Raw genomic sequence first — 12,542 nt, 5'->3', positions numbered from 1 at the left:
GCCACCTCGAATTCCACCCCCTCAGGGGTGAGAACGGGAACAGGAGGTTTCCTCGAGGGGGACCAGGACGGGGAGCAGCGTTTAAGGAGGGAGGCATGAAAGACGTCGTGTATGCGAAAGGATGGGGACAGCTCCAGACGGAAGGATACAGGGTTGAGGACTTCAATGACCTTATAAGGCCCAATAAATCGGGGAGCAAACTTCCTGGACGGGACCTTAAGGCGCAAGTTCCTAGACGACAACCACACCAGATCCCCGACGACAAACTGGGGGTTAGCAGAACGTCTTCTATCAGCCTGAATCTTTTGTACGCTCTGGGACGCCTCTAGGTTCTTCTGAACCTGGGCCCAGACTGTGCACAGTTCCCGATGAACGTCCTCTACCTCGGGATTATTGGAACAACCAGGAGAAACGGAGGAGAACCGTGGATTAAACCCGAAATTACAGAAAAACGGGGAGACCCCTGACGAGTTACTGACCCGGTTATTCAGGGAAAATTCGGCGAGGGGAAGGAATGAGACCCAATCAAATTGACAGTCAGAGATGAAACACCTTAAATATTGTTCCAGGGATTGATTAGTCCTTTCCGTTTGGCCATTAGTTTCGGGATGGAAGGCGGAGGAGAAGGACAGATCAATCTCCAACTTTTTACAAAAAGCTCTCCAAAATAAGGAAACAAATTGTACCCCTCTGTCAGAAACGATATTGACTGGGGCCCCATGGAGACGCAGAATGTGTTTAACAAACAAAGAAGCTAACGTCTTGGCGTTAGGTAGTTTCTTAAGGGGCACAAAGTGGCACATCTTGCTGAAGCGGTCTACTACCACCCACACCACCGACTTGCCCTGAGATGGAGGCAAATCGGTGATAAAATCCATGGAGATATGGGTCCAAGGTCTCTGGGGAATGGGCAAAGAACGTAGTAAGCCCGCTGGTCGGGACCTAGGGGTCTTGGACCTAGCACAAACCTCACAAGTGGCGACGTAAGCCCTAACGTCCTTAGGCAACCCAGGCCACCAATACTTTCTGGTAATGAGGTGTTTGGTACCCAAGATGCCAGGATGACCAGATAGTGCGGAGTCATGGTTTTCCCTGAGTACCCTTAGCCGGTATTGCAGGGGGACAAACAGCTTGTCCCCAGGGAGGTTCCCGGGAGCTGAACCTTGATCAGCCGCAATGTCAGAGGCTAAATCAGAATCAGTGGCAGAAACGATTATACCAGGGGGTAAAATACAAGCAGGATCCTTCTCAGAAGGAGGATTGGCCATGAAACTACGTGACAGTGCATCAGCCTTAATATTTTTGGACCCAGCCCTATAGGTAACCAAGAAGTTAAATCTGGTAAAGAATAGCGCCCATCGAGCTTGTCTAGGATTAAGCCTCCGGGCAGATTCTAGGAAAACCAGATTCTTGTGGTCAGTAAGGACCGTTACCTGGTGTCTGGCCCCCTCCAGGAAGTGACGCCACTCTTCAAAAGCCCATTTAATGGCTAAAAGTTCGCGGTTGCCAATATCATAGTTACTCTCCGTGGGCGAAAACTTCCTAGAGAAATAAGCACAGGGGCGGAGATGGGTGAGGGAGCTGGTACCCTGGGACAAGACGGCCCCCACTCCCACCTCGGACGCGTCAACCTCCACAATAAATGGCTCCCTTTGGTTGGGCTGAACCAGCACGGGGGCCGAGATAAAGCACTTCTTGAGGGTCTCAAAAGCCTGGACGGCTTCAGGAGGCCAGTGGAGGACATCAGCACCCTTGCGAGTGAGGTCCGTAAGAGGCTTAGCGACGACCGAGAAGTTGGCAATAAATCTCCTGTAATAGTTAGCGAACCGCAAAAAACACTGTAGCGCCTTCAGGGAGGCAGGTTGGACCCATTCCGCCACAGCCTGAACCTTGGCAGGGTACATGCGGAATTCATGAGGAGTGAGGATTTGACCCAAAAATGGTATCTCCTGTACCACAAACACACATTTTTCGGTTTTCGCTAACAGATTATTTTCCCGGAGGACCTGGAGGACCTTCCTGACATGCTCCACGTGGGAGGACCAGTCCTTGGAAAACACCAGTATGTCATCAAGGTACACTACAAGAAAATTTCCCAGGTAATCTCTCAGAATTTCATTAATAAAATTCTGGAAGACAGCAGGGGCATTACACAACCCAAAGGGCATGACCAGGTATTCGAAATGACCTTCGGGCGTGTTGAACGCAGTCTTCCACTCATCCCCCTCTTTGATGCGGATAAGGTTATACGCCCCCCGTAGATCGAACTTAGAGAACCATTGGGCCCCCTGAACCTGATTAAAAAGATCCGGAATCAAAGGAAGGGGATACTGGTTCCTTACTGTGACCTTATTCAAGTTCCGATAGTCAATGCACGGCCTAAGACCACCATCCTTCTTCCCCACGAAGAAGAAGCCAGCACCTACAGGAGAAGTCGAGGGGCGAATGAAACCCTTGGCCAGGCATTCTTGGATATACTCCCTCATGGCTTCACGTTCAGGACATGAAAGATTAAATATCCTACCCTTAGGAAGCTTAGCACCTGGTACCAAATCGATGGCGCAATCGTAATCTCTATGAGGGGGCAACACCTCGGAGGCCTCCTTAGAAAAAACCAGCGAAGTCCTGAACAAACTCAGGTAGCGTGTTTACCTCCTCACGGGGAGAAATAGAGTTAACCGAAAGACATGACGTCAGGCATTCACTACCCCATTTGGTGAGATCCCCAGTATTCCAATCAAACGTGGGATTATGCAGCTGCAACCAGGGAAGACCTAATACCAGATCGGACGATAATCCCTGCATCACCAGTACAGAGCACTGCTCCAAATGCATGGAGCCAACAAGGAGTTCAAAAACAGGAGTATGCTGAGTAAAATAACCATTAGCAAGAGGAATGGAGTCGATACCCACTACCGGGACAGGATAAGGCAAATCAATAAAAGGCATTTTTAGAGACATAGCAAATTCCACAGACATGATATTAGCAGATGAGCCAGAATCCACGAAGGCACTGCCAGTGGCAGACCGGCCAGCAAACGAGACCTGAAAGGGAAGCAAAATTTTATTGCGTTTCATATTAACGGGAAATACCTGTGCGCCCAAGTGACCTCCCCGATGATCACTTAGGCGCGTAAGATTTCCGGCTGCTTATTCTTGCGCCTGGGACAGGTGTTCAGTTGATGCTTGTCATCCCCACAATAGAAGCAGAGACCATTCTTCCTGTGGAACTCTCTACGTTGTCGAGGGGACATGGAGGCCCCGAGTTGCATAGGTACCTCCGAGTCTTCCGTGGAAGAGCGAGGAGACGGGACCTCGGGGGGGATCGCAGGGAAGTCAGAGGGGAAAACACTGAAACGTTCAAGCTGACGTTCCCTGAGACGTCGGTCAAGTCGTACTGCTAGGGCCATAACCTGGTCTAGGGAGTCAGAAGAGGGGTAGCTAACAAGCAGATCCTTCAGGGCGTCAGATAATCCTAACCTAAACTGGCACCTTAGGGCCGGGTCGTTCCACCGAGAAGCTACGCACCACTTTCTAAAATCAGAACAGTATTCCTCAACAGGTCTCCTACCCTGACGTAAGGTCACCAGCTGACTCTCGGCTAAGGCAGTCCTGTCAGTCTCGTCGTAAATGAGTCCGAGGGCAGAGAAAAAACGATCAACGGAGGAAAGTTCAGGGGGGTCAGGAGCCAAAGAGAAGGCCCACTCTTGGGGCCCTTCCTGGAGTCGGGATATAATGATTCCCACCCGCTGGTTCTCGGAACCTGAGGAGTGAGGTTTTAGACGGAAGTAAAGTCTGCAACTCTCCCGGAAGGAGAGAAAAGTCTTACGGTCCCCTGAGAATCGGTCAGGTAAATTGAGGTCAGGTTCTAGAGGTGAGGTGAGGGGTACTACTATGGCAGCGTCAGACTGGTTGACCCTCTGAGCCAGGGCCTGGACCTGTAGGGAGAGGCCCTGCATCTGCTGGGTCAGGGTCTCAAGGGGGTCCATGATAGCGTCAGCGTAGGAGAAATGGTAGAATAGGTATGGGCTTGTGATTATGTAATGGCGGAAGGAGGTGAAGGGAACAAGTGAGCCCTAATCTACCCACCGCCCTGTCCCTGCCTACTTGCAACGACCCGCCCTAGGCGACGGGATACAACTTGGCGGCGGTCCCTACGCTGACTAAGTGCAAGGGGATACAAACAGGGAACAAGCAAGGGAAGGGGCAGTAGCCCACGGAACACCGTGAGGGAACGGAGTGGTGAACGAGCAGTCAGGATCAGGATGTAATGAAGTATACAAACGCAGAGCACGGAGCAAGCCGGGGGCAGAGCGAAGCAGGATAAGCGGGAACTGAAGCAAGGCTGAAGCACGGCAGAAGCAGGCTGGAGCAAGGCAGCAGTGGGGCCAGGAAACCAAGAAGAATCACAAGCAATGAGGAAGAGAAAACGGCAGGTATAAATGGACAGGGGGCGGAGCTAACTCCGACTGACCAGGCCGCGATAGGCTCTCCCACTCCTGAGCCTGCCACCCTGATTGGTGGGAGCCGGTGTCAGTCTAAGAGGTCTGGCCTCAGGTGTCGATTGATTAATCCTGGGAGTATCCACAGACGTAGTGCCTGGCAGATCCTTTACATAGCCTTTTAATTCTTACCTATTTTAACTTTTTTTTACATATCAGGCTGGGTTCACACCCGGCAAATTTGGTGCAGATTTTCAGATTACACACAACAAATCTGCTTTGAAGATGATGAATCACTCATGAGAATTAAAATATGTAAATTCTCATTAACATACTGTGGGGAAAAAAATCAGCATAGATTTTAGGACATACTGCTAATTTTCAAATCCTCAACATACAGGTAATGCCAGCGGCAGATCCCCACCGCCGGGTCTCGTACCTTGTATGGCGGCCTTTCCTACTCGAGGCTGTGTCTCCTGCTCGTGGCCGCACTGTGCGCACGCCCCGACCACTTTTTAAAGGGCCTGAGCGGGCATATTCAAAAATGTCTCACTAATCACTGTTGCTTCCCAGGAATATTTTAGGCACCTTCACTGTTCACCAGGGGCCTGAGCAATATTGGAACAACCTAGTGTTATCCAGCCAAATGTTCCTGTATGCACCTGATCCTGTCTGCTATTTCTACCAGTTATCAGCCAGTATCCAGTTGTCCGTGACCAGCCTGTATCAAGTCCGCTTTTGCTATCTGTGGTCAGCCTGCATCCGGTTGTCCGTGACCAGCCTGTATCCAGTCCACTATTGCTATCTGTGGTCAGCCGGGATCCAGTTATCCTTTACCAGCCTGTATCCAGTCCACTGTTGCTTTCGGTCAGCATGTACCAGTCTGCTTTCAGTCTGTTGTTGCTATCTGTTATCTGCGGGTGTCCAGCTGCCTACTACCTGCTTTTTTCCTGCTACCTGCCTGTCACCTGCTACCTGCCTATGTCCAGCTGCCCGCTACCTGTCTGTATCCAGCTATCCACTATCCACCTGTGACCAGTGAAATGCTGTCTGCTTCCATTCGTCAAGGTATCATCTGCAGGTGCCTGTTTCTTGTCTGTTTGGCCAGCAGCTACTCCGCCGGGACCACCTCAAAGAGTAGCCCAGTGGGTCCACAAACCTGCTGGTCATAACATTACCTTATCCCATCAGTCAAGGATTTCGCATGGATATTTTGCAGGTTTTGCCAATTTCAAGTAAATGGGGAAATCTGCTTAAAAGCCACATTAATGCTGGCCACACACATTAGATAGCTGGACAGCTATGCATAACAATTCCCCCATGTACATGCACGCTTGTCTCGGCCGAGTGTGCATGTGCTTTCAATAGGGAGAAGGGAGAAAGCCACAGCCAAACTCTAGTTCTACTAAACCGAACCAAACTTCCAGCACCATAGATCCATACCGTGCTGTAAGTTTGGTTCAGTTGATCCTCCGATGGATCCTAGTGTTACATCTAGAATACAGATTGTTGTACACAGATAAATGCCAATTTCCCATGCAGTATTTTGGTGAGTATTTTGCATCAGTGATTGGAAGCCAAAACCAGGAGTGGAATCTACACACAGAGAAACTATAATGGATTTGCACCTCTTCCGTGTTTTGGACACATTACTGGTTTTGGCTTCCAAATACTGGGGCAAAATACTGACCAAAATATTGGCATAGTTAAATGGCCAAAATGTAAATTTTACAAAATTACAAAAATGGCTTAAAGGGAAGGTATCACGAAAAAAAAAATTTTTATATGTTTTTGCTTTTAGTATGTTATTAAAATAAATTTTATTTATTTGTGTTTTACTTTTTTCTTTCTTTTACTTCACTATGGGGGCTGCCATTTTTTTTTTCATCTCTGTATGTGTCGATTAACGACACATACAGAGATGGAATACGGCACATACATCCCCATAGTGAATGCGAACGGGAGCCGTTCCATTCACTATAGCATACGCCGCCTGTGTGGGAACGGCGCATGCGCCACTCCCACACAGTCCAAAAGGAAAGTCTTCGGCCGAGCGACATCCGGCGCCATTTTCATGTGGACCGGAAGCCGCGTTCAGACAGTAAGATGACTACTTCCGGTCGCGGCTTCCGTCCATATGTTCAGAAGCAAGGCCTAGGAGCGGAGGGAACGGACGGAGCGGAGGGAGTGGAGGCAGCGGCGGCGGCAGGAGCAGGTAAGTTATGTTTGTGTATGTTCATGTTATACTGTGTAATTACACTGTATCTAATCCTCCTACACTGTGCATTCGCTCAAAAAATGGCGGCACACAGTGTAGGAGGTTTGTACATTCAACCCCCTCCTTTCTCCTGGCACTAGCCAGGATAAAGGAGGGGGGATTCTGTGAGCTCACTAGAGCGTATGTGTCTACACCAAATTTGCAGCATAAAGCAATGAGGTTGCTTTACCACATTGCAATGCTGCAATTTTGGGAATTGCTCCCTCTAGTGACCAGCACATGGAAATGTTATAAATTAGAATCTAATTTATAATATTTCCTGACTTGTGAAAAAATTAAAAAAATTAGAACAATGTGTAATCATTTATTGACTAACAGTTTAACTAAAAAAAATATTATTTTTTTTCTAGCGACACATTCCCTTTAAACCTTTGGACAATCCAGTTGTTTCCCCTTATCCCAAGGTGAGCTGAATGTGACTCCATAACTGAGCTATTTATTCTTGTTCTCTTTAAACCATCCTCTGCAGCCAGAACAAAGCATGACAGCTGAGCCATAGTAAATCAATACACCTCTCTCTTCCCCGTCTCCTCCATGGCTCGGTTTACATCATCCTATTTGGATACCATCAATAGCGTGCAGGCAATTTGTAACATTGATCGCAGTTTGACATTGTCATTCCTAACACAATCCCTACAATTTGCCTTCTCTGACAACATTTAAATTATGATGGCAGCGATTATCATCCATTGAATATGATCACTACAGGTCATTTACAAGCTGCAATTCTAGCTAGATGCAGTCTGAGTATATCAGGGCTATTTTGTATATTTTTGAATGTATCAGGTCTTGTTTGTTGGGTGCTTTTCCCTATTTCTCTATATAATGTTCCGAGGACAACATATACAAATCTATTTGATCAACCATAAATGTGCAAAATGAACTAGGACAGATGAATGTAAGGTGTATTGCGAGTAAGATCTGTCTAGTGACTGTAATGTAATGATTGTACGATTACATGTTACACCTCTCACTGGAGCAGCCATGGGAAGAGGCTCCAGCTGTGATCTGGATTTCTACGACTTCAGATCTGCTTTACAACTGAGCATTCTTGGCTTGATATAATGTGATGTGGCATTTTGTCACTTAGTAGTTACACTTTTGACAGAAGATGAGTAATAAATAGACTTTCTGGGAGCGTGGTGATTTTGAACTCTCTTTTAACCCTTCAAATTCCTTCTGTAGTAAACAAAAGTAGTTGCTCCTTGCTTTAGAATATTTACGAATGGCGGTTGGGGCTATACGTATTTCTTTTAGCAGGATAGCGTTAATTGCGTGACTTGTTTTAGACTTTTTTCCCCTCTGTTTCTTAGAGCTCATGAACATGCCACTTCTGTGTACATGGACACGGTATGACTGCGCCTGGAGTCGCTATGGGTCCGAATTGCAGACCTGCAAGCGATCCGTGTGCAGCCACATAGTGCCATTTTGGGGGTTCGTATTCTTCACGGGAAGCAATGCTTTTAGGGAAGAATATCTTTTTAACATGGCTCTTGTTTTGTTTTTTCTCACACTTTAGGCTACATGCACACGACCATGGTTTTTGGCAGTGTGCTATCCGTTTTAACAGATAGCATACTGAAGCATTCAATTCTATGGACTCATGCACACTACCGTGTTTTTCACGGATCCGTGTGGGTGCAGTGGGACCAGGCCGCAAAACTCAGAGCAGGTCCTATTCCAGTCCATGTTTGTGGTCTCGCCCATTCAAGTCTATCCGTGTGCAACAAACTCACCTTTATTCATGACTTATTCCTTTCTAACACTCTCAACCTCCTGGCTATTACAGAAACATGGCTACACCTGTCTGACACTGCTTCCCTGCTGCTCTATCATATGGTGGTCTCCACACCCTTCAGAATTAAATTCAAACTGCTGCACCTCCTCACATCTCCTCCCTCATCTCTGTCTACCTCCGTACTCGGGCTCTACAATCTGCTACCAACCTTAGATTAACATTTGCCATAATCCGAACCTCCCACTCCCGTCTCCAAGATTTTCTCGTGCTGCACCAGTTGTCTGGAATGTGCTACCCCAGACAATCAGATTAATTCCCAACATCCACAGTTTGAAACGTGCCCTGAAAACACATCTTTTTAGACAGGCCTATAACATTCCCTGATCTGACTCCTTTTCCTGTTCCCTCCTTTTACATTAGTCATGAGGACTAGACCCCCACATTCAGCAGTATCCTCCACAATCCTTGCACTGCACATCATGTCTGTCATACACAGATACTGGCTGGTGACTGCTATACAATTAAATATTATAAATATTATGGCGACATGAAAACCACGGACATACAGAACTGATTCGGAGGACACACTGATGAAACACGGACCACAGAAAAACAGACAACAGGTCCGTTATTTACACGCCTCAAAATACAAATGGTCGTGTGCATGTAGCCAAAGATACAGTATGAGTCCATAGCATGCCAAACCCTTAGACTCACGTATGACCACAGCATAGGGACCGATGCAGACGGGGACATTGCGACCTAAGACATACTAATTATTGGAACATCAGAAATTCTAAATGCAGGAGAGTCAATGAAGCGCGAATATTTAGGCATAACTCATAATGTGGTCATTTGCCAAGTAAGTCTTTCCAAGGAATGCACTGAAAAATCAACGAAGCATTTTGCTAAAAGCAATGAAGTCACTGATCCTTATACTAATGCGCAGGGGTTGCTCCTGAAGGCGTAGCAGAAAACAAATAAAAACAGAACATAACTAGGGTAGGCTTGGCTTTATTACAACGTCACAAAAGAAATTTGACAATACTTAAGATTATTGTCTTTTACTTGTTGGCTGCTGTGATTTTCATTTTAGAAATTGTAGGCATGATTCTAAGCAAGTTGTGATGGTTGCATTATTTTAATGTAGGTTTACATCTTATGATGTAAGGGAACTGTATAAATCTAATCTATCCTATATCTATCTATCTATCTATCTATCTATCTATCTATCTATCTATCTATCTATCTATCTCCCTTCACAGGCAGGGACAATCATATAATAGATCAGGGCAGTAGCAGAAAGGTCAAATTCCATGCCTTTGCCTTGCAGATGTGTTTACAGGAACCTGTTTTGGGGTTGCAAACTGGGCAATTGCCCAGTATTATTTAGCTTTGTTTGGTATTAATAACTTGAAATTCAATTGCAGTATTGTGTGAACTATATTTATGTCAGCTCTTTAAGGATGTCTTATTTGGATGCTGCATATTATTTGGGCACTATGTGGTGGTATTATGTGGGCTGTACATGGCAGTATTGTCTTGGCCCTATATATTGCAGTATGGTGGTATTATACTGTCTGAAATGACAAGAAAAATAAAAAAAATGGCAAGCCGGGGGCTAATTTGCTTGTTGCCCTGGGCCCTATTATCAAAATATCGGCCATACTTATGCTGCTGATAGGCTCTAGGGAAGCTGCTGGAAATATAAATTACCCAACTGCCCTGATCTATTATCAGATTAAACCTGTTTGTAAAGGGAACAATTCTAATAACATATACTGTATATTGAAAACATTTCTTTATGCAATTCCCTAAAATATACATGTAAATTTCCTATTACAAAGAATGCAGGAATTAATTTTATAACATTATATGACGATGAGTGACGAGGTGCATAGTATAAGGGTATCACTATAAATCAGCACAGATATTTGGCAGAAATATCCTATTAACCTTTGAACCATAAGCCACAATTGAATGTACTTAGGATTGTCCCTTTATAAAGGCTTGGATTGCGTTTATTACATGATAGTAGTCCACAGTATCAGATTTTACAACCAAGTATTTATGCAATTTTACAATATATTAAAATATGCAGATTATAATGGCCAAGTAAGAGGAATGACTCACGCTAGGATGTCTCGCCCTTGTAAAAACGTAAGGCCCCATGCACACGACAGCAAAAAACCTCAGTTTTTGCGGACCGCAACTGCGGTCCGCAAAAACGGAGCCATTCACTTTCATTGAACACGGACACCTTTCCGTAGCACTACGGAAGGGTGTCAGTGCCGTGGAAATGTTCCGGGAATTATGGAACATGTCAGTTCTTTCGCATTTTGCGGGCCATGCTCCCATACTTTGTATGGGAGCACGGCCCGAAAATGCGGCTGTCAGTCAGCGGCCGGCCGTGCCCGCAATCGCGGGCCGTGATTGCGGGCACGGTCGTGTGCATGGGGCCTAAGCAAAGATATATTGAGACAATCTTAGGACAGGTGTTACCTGTGTACAATCACAGAATATATAATGTATGATCACGGACTATATAGTATAGAATCACGGACTTTGTAGTGTCCATCGTAACATACAGGTCACATAAAGTCTGGGCTGGCAATTTCTATTCTTGCGCAAGGTGTCTCATCTGTCACTTTTAAGGGGTGCTCTACTGTCCCTGATGGCCTCAGCACCTGGAGCTTGCACCCCACACGTGGTGACCAAATCTAAGGAAAGGCGCAGAATACAGCTACATGTCCTAGTTTTAACCAACCTAAGGACGGCTCTGCTACATTATATAAAGTCTAATGTACTAGGTAGTGCTTCTAAATATTTAGTAGTAGTCACTAATTTTTTTTGCATGCAATATTGATTACATTATTAATAAGAATCTATTCTAAGCACATATTTTATTGACTTGCGGTTTTGCTGCAGTTTTGGATTTGATCGTTGGTGCATTTCTCGATTACAATGAACATCGCAGTATTGATACAGTTTAAAACTGGTACGTGTTTTTTTTTTACAATAAGCAATGCAAATAATACTCTCATATCATCCGACCAATCAAATCAATTACATGTCGGACTGTTTTATGTTTTTTTAAAGCTACATAGGTAGAAATGCTTTTGTCATATTTGTTCTCAGCATTGGATCTGTTCACTATGACGTTTTAATGTTTTTAGTCGGAATTTATACAATGCACCTGCGCCATTAATAGATTCATAAAAAAATATTTATTAATTGGACGGAATACGTAGATGGTTTGTATTGAATACTTTAAGATTTAGAAGGAGCAAACAGAAATCTATTTATTTACCACCGCTTATTGATCTAGCACAGGAGAGATGGAAGAAAATAAACCCAAAGAGTACAAAGTCACTACTCACCCTGCGCTGGTGCCGAAGTCACTGATGTGTTCACCTCTCCCCAGGTACCACTGACTAGGGGTGTGAAATGCTGAATCTCATGTTCTCGCGCCTCTTTGTTGTGTGTCTGTGCGGTGTTCCTCCAACTGTTAGTTCTCACTGAGCTTCTTCTCCTTGACTACTGGCTCCTGCGGCAGGTCTTGTTCTCCAGTGCTCACTATGCATTTGGTCTGGCAGAAGCAAACATAACCAGAAGCTTTGAGACAGAAGGAGGGGGTGGGAGGAAGGAGGGAGTGAGCCAGCTTTATCCTTCTAAGGAAAATAGAAAGAATGCAATGGAGGAGGGAATACATTGCCGTGTAAAGGTGCAATCAATGCCAATCAAGTCATAGTTCTAAATTGGTGCAGTTTTTTTGGTCCGGTTTTGGAAGCCACAACCATGAGTGGATTAAAAAAAAAAAAAAAAAAGAGAAGTAGAATCTTTACTATATACTTCCCCTCCCTTACGATCTACCCCACGATTAAGACTTCAGAAACCTGAATAAAAAAACTGTACCAATACTGCACTGTGTGAATAAAGCCTAATTGGAGTATAATCCTGTAGCTAGGTTCTAATCACATACAGTGAGAACATCTGATTGGCAGATCAGATATAGATTTAGTTTATTGCAATTTTACTTTTCTCAATCATTTGCTAAATAAACTGTATGATGCAGAATATGTGA

The 12,542-nt window shown here is 45.2% G+C and overlaps 1 protein-coding gene across 1 annotated transcript in view; it reads right to left on the bottom strand.

Annotated features, from left to right (window-relative positions):
- Window positions 1–12,080, bottom strand: part of BOK (BCL2 family apoptosis regulator BOK) — a 56,690-nt gene extending 44,610 nt beyond the window's left edge. Inside the window, exon 1 of the mRNA XM_075863959.1 lies at window positions 11,839–12,080. The gene's annotated coding sequence lies outside the window, so the exon portion shown is untranslated. The remainder of the gene's footprint in view (window positions 1–11,838) is intronic.
- Window positions 12,081–12,542: the final 462 nt, after the last annotated feature.

This window comes from Rhinoderma darwinii, chromosome 4 (assembly GCF_050947455.1).
Source record: "Rhinoderma darwinii isolate aRhiDar2 chromosome 4, aRhiDar2.hap1, whole genome shotgun sequence".
Classification (NCBI taxonomy): Eukaryota; Metazoa; Chordata; class Amphibia; order Anura; family Rhinodermatidae; genus Rhinoderma; species Rhinoderma darwinii.
The sequence above is the reverse complement of the archived record's forward strand: the minus strand, read 5'-3'. Positions and strand labels throughout refer to the sequence as shown.